Source organism: Somniosus microcephalus, chromosome 3 (genome assembly GCF_052327205.1).
Source record: "Somniosus microcephalus isolate GS21.2 chromosome 3, FLI_Smic_1.0, whole genome shotgun sequence".
Lineage (NCBI taxonomy): Eukaryota > Metazoa > Chordata > Chondrichthyes > Squaliformes > Somniosidae > Somniosus > Somniosus microcephalus.
In genome coordinates this window covers 365,478,958-365,485,916 of record NC_140989.1, presented here as the reverse complement: position 1 = coordinate 365,485,916, position 6,959 = coordinate 365,478,958, and the positions used below count along the sequence as shown (strand labels likewise).

Here is a 6,959-nt window from a genome sequence, read left to right as displayed (position 1 = left end):
GTTTGCCACTGCTTATCTACCGTCATACCTTTTAATCTAATTTCCCAATCTATCTTAGCCAACCCACCCCTCATACCTACCTAATTGGCTTTAAGTTGAAGACTCTCGTTTCTGACTGAAGTATTTCACTCTCAAACGCAACGTGACATTTTATCATATTATGATCACTCTTCCCCAGACGATCCTTTACTATGTGATTACTAATTAACCCTGTCTCATTACACAATTCAAGATCTAAAATAGCCTGGTCCCTGGTTGGTTCCATGACGTATTGTTCTAGGAAACTGTCTTGAATGAACTTGTCCTCCAGGCTACCTTTGCCAATTTGATTTGCCCAATCTATATGAAGATTAAAGTCCCCCATGATTATTGTATTACCTTTGTTACAAGCTCCTATTGTTTGTTAATTAATACACTGTCCAATGGTATAGCTACTGGTTGGGGGCCTATAAACTACTCCCACCAGTGTTTTCTGCCCCTTGTTATTTATTATCTCCAATTTACAGCACAGAAACAGGCCATTCAGCCCAACTGCTCCATGGGCCACAGGAGCCTCTTCCCACCCTACTTCATCTAACTATCACTGTGTCCTCGGATGTTGATATACGCATAGGAATCAACGGACCTCTTATCCCCTCTATATCAAACTCAATGAAATAACTGGAAATGTCTGGCAACATACTGGACGGATGCTGGGAACAGGCAATATGCAACTATTGGCTTCAAGACAGAAAGCAGAGAGTTGGGATAAATGATAGCTAATTAATCCTGTCTCATTACACAATTCAAGATCTAAAATAGCCTGGTCCCTGGTTGGTTCCATGACGTATTGTTCTAGGAAACTGTCTTGAATGCATTCCATGAACTCATCCTCCAGACTACCTTTGCCAATTTGATTTGCCCAGTCTATATGAAGATTAAAGTCCCCCATGATTATTGTATTACCTTTGTTACAAGCTCCTACTGTTTGTTGATTAATACTCTGTCCAACGGTATAGCTACTGGTTGGGGGCTTATAAACTACTCCCACCAGTGTGGCAGAAAGTGGGTAGTGGTGTTCCACAAGGATCAGTGCTGGGACCACTGTTGTTCACAATTTGCATTAACGATTTAGACTTTGGAATCAAAAACACAATTTCTAAATTTGTGGATGACACCAAATTGGGGGGGATAGTTAATACTGAGGAGGACTGCAACAAATTACAGGAGGACATTAATAAACTTGCAGAATGGGCATATAATTGGCAAATGAATTTCAACACAGATAAATGTGAGGTATTACATTTTGGTAGGAAGAATAGGGAGGTCACTTATCACTTGGAAGGTACGAGTCTAGGTGGGGTAGAGGAACAAAGGGATCTCGGAGTACAAATACACAAATCACTGAAAGTTGAGACACAGGTTAACAAGGCCACAAAAAAAGCAAACCAGGCACTAGGGTTTATTTCTAGAGGGATAGAATTGAAAAGTAGAGAAGTTATGCTGAACTTGTATCGAACCTTGGTTAGACCGCACTTGGGAGTACTGCGTACAGTTCTGGTCACCGTATTATAAAAAGGATATAGAGGCACTGGAGAGGGTGCAGAGAAGATTTACAAGGATGATACCAGAAATGCGAGGGTATACATATCAGGAAAGGATGAACAGGCTGGGTCTCTTTTCTCTTAAATAAAGAGGGCTGAGGGGTGACCTAATAGAGGTCTTTAAAATTATGAAAGGTTTTGATAGAGTGCATACAGAGAGAATGTTTCCACTTGTGGGGAAGAGCATAACTAGAGGCCATCAATATAAGATAGTCACCAAGAAATCCAATAGGGAATTCAGAAGAAACTTCTTTACCCAGAGAGTGGTGAGAATGTGGAACTCGCTACCACAGGGAGTGGTTGAGGCGAATAGTATCGATACATTTAAGGGGAGGCTCGATAATCATATGAGGGAGAAAGGAATAGAGGGTTATGCTGATAGCTGGTTGAGGAAAACATAGAAACATAGAAGATAGGAGCAGGAGTAGGCCATTCGGCCCCTCGAGCCTGCTCTGCCATTCAATGATATCATGGCTGATCATCCAAATTCAGTACCCTGTCCCTGCTTTCTCCCCATATCCCTTGATCCCTTTAGCCTTAAGAAATATATCCAACTCCTTCTTGAATATATGTAATGAATTGGCCTCTACTGTCTTCTGTGGTAGAGAATTCCACAGGTTCACCACTCTCTGGGTGAAGAAATTCCTCCTCATCTCTGTCCTAAATGGTTACCCCTTATCCTTAGACTGTGACCCCTGGTTCTGGACTCCCCGACCATCAGAAACATCCTGTACGATAGCAAAATACTGCAGATCAGAAACATCCTTCCTGCATCTAGTCTGTCTAGTCCTGTTAGAATTTTATAAGTTTCAATGAGATCCCCTCTCATTCTTCTAAACTCCAGCGAATATAAGCCCAATCGACCCAACCTCTCCTCATACGTCATTCCTGCCATCCCAGGTATCGGTCTGGGATCACCATCTCCCTTTGCCCTGAATATGGATGGGGGAGGCTGGTGTGGAGCATAAACGCCGCATGGACTGGTTGGGCTGAATGGTTTCTGTGCCATATATCCGATGTAATCCTATGGAAACACAAAGAATGGGGTATGTTAGCATTCCTGGTGTAACTGACCGCTTCCACCTCCCCCATAGGTCTGCAGTCAGATTTCTTTCACTCGATTTTGCAATCCATGCCCCACCCAACCTGCACCACGGCCAAGTCAATCTGTGCAGGCATTTCTGGACCTGTTCAACATGTTTCCCACTCCCTCTCTTTCAGTGTCGGAACCTGCCCCAACATGAAGGGAATACCGACTGGCCTGGAATGAAGTGCATGGTGGAGTGACTCCTTCCCTGAACACAGTCGCAGCAAAGCTCACTCTCCTGCAGCAGAACACTTTTGTTAATCGCCTAACAGTTTCTGGAAGAGAAGCGCATCTCCTGGGCACTGCCGGTCAGTGCTGGGCGCACCTGTTGGACAAGCCCCACCCCTTCAGATGTCCTGACTGGAGAGCAAGCGGTCGGTCTGCGGAGCTTGAGGAAGGCGATCCCTCTGCTCCTGGGCTAAGGGCACAGCGCCAGACTGGAAACTCGACAAGTTTCTCAAGAGAGAGAGAGAAAAAAAACACCCCGAAGGTGGGGGTGGCAACAGAACTCAAGCGAAGCTGAAAAGACGAGAGATTATTCCAAGTACTGTGACCCTGGGAGTAACTGAAACTTGAGAAGCTTCCTTCAAAGTTGCCCCAGAAAATCGGGAGTAGGTGAGCAAAGGTAAGGCGCACCAGACTGGAGCTTGTTGCTGTTGTGATCGCTGCAGTCCCGGGGTCTCTCAAGCTTTGTCCTGGTGTCTGTTCACACTGCGGCGTAGGAGTTGCAGAAACCAGCAAAGAAGATTTCCCTACAAAATCTTAAAATCCTAATTACTGCAGTCACTGATGTACTTAGATTAATATTTGGCTCTGGGAACTTTAGTCACCGATTTTGCTCTTCTGACAACAGCATTTTTAAAAAAGGAATCATACCAAACAAGCGCATTGTAATAAATGGCTGTGGTTATACTTTAAAGTGGCAATGTTCTAACCCTCAATCTTCAAGTTTATTTTTTAAATGCACCGTTTCTATTCGGTCCTCTCAGCTTATTTTACATAACTTGAGTGCTCTTAAAATTAGAGCGATACTCGGTGCACCTAATGATAAATGAAAGGCTTGAATTTATATAGCGCCTTTCACAACCACCAGACGCCCCAAAGCGCTTCACAGCCAATGAAGTACTTTTTGACGTGTAGTAACTGTTGTAGGAAACAGCAATGTGATGATGACCAGATAATCTGCTTTTAGTGATGTTGATTGAGGGATAAATATTACCAGGGATAACCCACCTGCTTTTCTATCGAAATAGTACCATGGGATCTTTTACGTCCACCTGGGTCTCGGTTTAACGTCTCGAAAAACAGCCCCTCCGAAAGTGCAGCACTCCCTCAGTACTGCCCCTCCGACAGTGCAGCGCTCCCTCAGTACTGCCCCTCCGACAGTGCAGCGCTCCCTCAGTACTGACCCTCCGACAGTGCAGCGCTCCCTCAGTACTGCCCCTCTGACAGTGCAGCGCTCCCTCAGTACTGCCCCTCCAAAAGTGCAGCGCTCTCTCAGTACTGCCCCTCCAACAGCGCAGCGCTCCCTCAGTACTGCCTCTCCAACAGTGCAGCGCTCCCTCAGTACTACCCCTCTGACAGTGCAGCGCTTCCCTCAGTACTGCCCCTCCGACAGTGCATGCGCTCCCTCAGTACTGCCCCTCCGACAGTGCAGCGCTCCCTCAGTACTGCCCCTCTGACAGTGCAGCGCTCCCTCAGTACTGCCCCTCCAAAAGTGCAGCGCTCCCTCAGTACTGCCCCTCCGACAGTGCAGCGCTCCCTCAGTACTGCCCCTCCGACAGTGCAGCGCTCCCTCAGTACTGCTCCTCCGACAGTGCAGCGCTCCCTCAGTACTGCCTCTCCGACAGTGAACTGTCGGAGGGTAAGTACTGAGGGAGCGCTGCACTGTTGATGGGGCAGTACTGAGGGAGCGTTGCACTGTTGGAGGGGCAGTACTGAGGGAGTGCTGCACTGTCGGAGGTGCAGTACTGAGGGAGTACTACACTGTCGGAGGGGCAGTACTAAGGGAGTGCCACACTGTCAGAGGGGCAGTACTGAGGGAGTGCTGCACTGTCAGAGGGGCAGTACTGAGGGAGCGCCGCACTGTCGGTGGGGCAGTACTGAGGGAGTGCTGCACTGTCAGAGGGGCAGTACTGAAGGAGCGCTGCACTGTCAGAGGGGCAGTGCTGAGGGAGCGCTGCACTGTCGGAAGGGCCGTGCTGAGTGAGTGCTGCACTGTCGGAGGTGCCGGCTTTCAGATGAGATGTTAAACCGAGGCCAAGTCTGCTCTCTCAGGTGGATGTAAAAGATCCCACGGCCACTATTGGAAGAGGAGCAGGGGAGTTATTCCTGGTGTCCCGGCCAATATTTACCCATCAAGCAGCATCAGTAAAAAACAGATGATTTGGTCATTATCTGTTTGTGGGATCTTGCTGTGCACCAATCGGCTGCCACGTTTCCCACATTACAACAGTGACCACACTTCAAAAAGTACTTCATTGGCTGTAAAGCGCTTTGAGGCGTCCGGTGGTCATGAGAGATGCTATATGAACACAAGTCTTGCTTCATCGATGCTAACTGACCTGTTTTAGTATTTTCAGTTAATATTTCTTCAGCATCTGCAGTTTTTTTTAATCAAAGCTCTGTTCAAAAAAAAATGAATCCTTGACAGGTATACATCTCAAACAGGGATTATTCCAGTAAGATTCCTTTCTCCATTGTCCTCTATCGGGAGTGACTCTGAGCCTTTCAGTACATAATGTCTGGTACTAACAAACTGTACAGGCTGCTGGAAGACTTCTGCTGTAACTGCATGTACTGTGTAATATTGCACAGTCAGTACTGCACCCATCTCTGAGTCAGAGTGTTGTGGGTTCTATCCCCGTTCCCAGACTTCAGCATGTCATCTCGGCTGGCACTGCAGTGCAGTACCAAGGGAGTGCTGCATTGCCAGAGGGGCCGTCTTTTGGGCGAGGTATTCGAGCAGGCCACCATCCGCCCGTTCGTGGCTTAGGTGGATGTGAAAATAATCCCAGTGCACTACTCGAAGGAGAGGAGGGCGTCCTCCCACTGTCCTGGCAAACATTCCTCCCTTTACAACAACTTATATATTTATAGAAACATAGAAGATAGGAGCAGGAGTAGGCCATTCGGCCCCTCGAGCCTGCTCCGCCATTTAATGAGACCATGACTGATCATCCAAATTCAGTACCCTGTCCCTGCCTTCTCCCCATACCCCTTGACCCCTTTAGCCTTAAGAAATATATCCAACTCTTTCTTGAATATATTTAATGAATTGGCCTCTACTGCCTTCTGTGGTAGAGAATTCCACAGGTTCACCACTCTCTGGGTGAAGAAATTCCTCCTCATCTCTGTCCTAAATGGCCTACCCCTTATCCTTAGACTGTGAGCCCTGGTTCTGGACTCCCCGGCCATTAGGAACATCCTTCCTGCATCTAGTCTGTCCAGTCCTGTCAGAATTTTATAAGTTTCAATGAGATCCCCTCTCATTCTTCTAAACTCCAGCAAGTACAAGCCCAATCGACCCAATCTCTCCTTGTATGTCATTCCTGCCATCCCAGGTATCAGCCTGGTGAATCTTCGCTGCACTCCTTCCATGGCAAGAACATCCTTCCTCAGATAAGGCGACCAAAACTGCACACAATACTCAAGGTGTGGTCTCACCAAGGCCCTGTACAACTGCAGCAAGACATCCTTGTTCCTGTATTCCTGCTTATATAGCGCCTTTTATAAGAACATAAGAAATAGGAGCAGGAGTCGGCCATTCGGCCCCTCGAGCCTGCTCCGCCATTCAATAAGATCATGGCTGATCTGATCTTGGCCTCAACTCCACTTTCCCGCCCGCTCCCCATAACCCTCGACTCCCCTGTAGCTGAAAAATCTGTCAATCTCCGCCTTGAATATAGTCACTGACTCCGCCTCCACGGCTCTCCGGGGAAGAGAATTCCAAAGGTTCACCACCCTCTGAGAGAAGAAATTCCTCCTCATCTCTGTCTTAAATGGGCGACCCCTTACCCTGAAACTATGCCCCCTAGTTCTAGATTCCCAAGGTGCTTCACAGGAGCGATTATCAAACAAAATTTGACACCGAGCCACATGAGGAGGTATCAGGACAGGTGACCAAAAGCTTGGTCATAAGAACATAAGAACATAAGAAATAGGAGCAGGAGTAGGCCAATCGGCCCCTCGAGCCTGCTCCGCCATTCAATAAGATCATGGCTGATCTGATCCTAACCACCAATCCACTATCACAGAACCATCTCCTGAACCTAACAGAATTAGACACA

At 47.4% G+C, this 6,959-nt stretch overlaps 1 protein-coding gene across 1 annotated transcript in view; it reads left to right on the top strand.

The window, feature by feature from the left end:
• The first annotated feature begins 2,832 nt into the window (after positions 1–2,832).
• The window catches only part of lpar3 (lysophosphatidic acid receptor 3), a 94,592-nt gene continuing 90,465 nt past the window's right edge, over positions 2,833–6,959 (top strand). The window contains exon 1 of the mRNA XM_085983529.1: positions 2,833–3,295. The gene's annotated coding sequence lies outside the window, so the exon portion shown is untranslated. The remainder of the gene's footprint in view (positions 3,296–6,959) is intronic.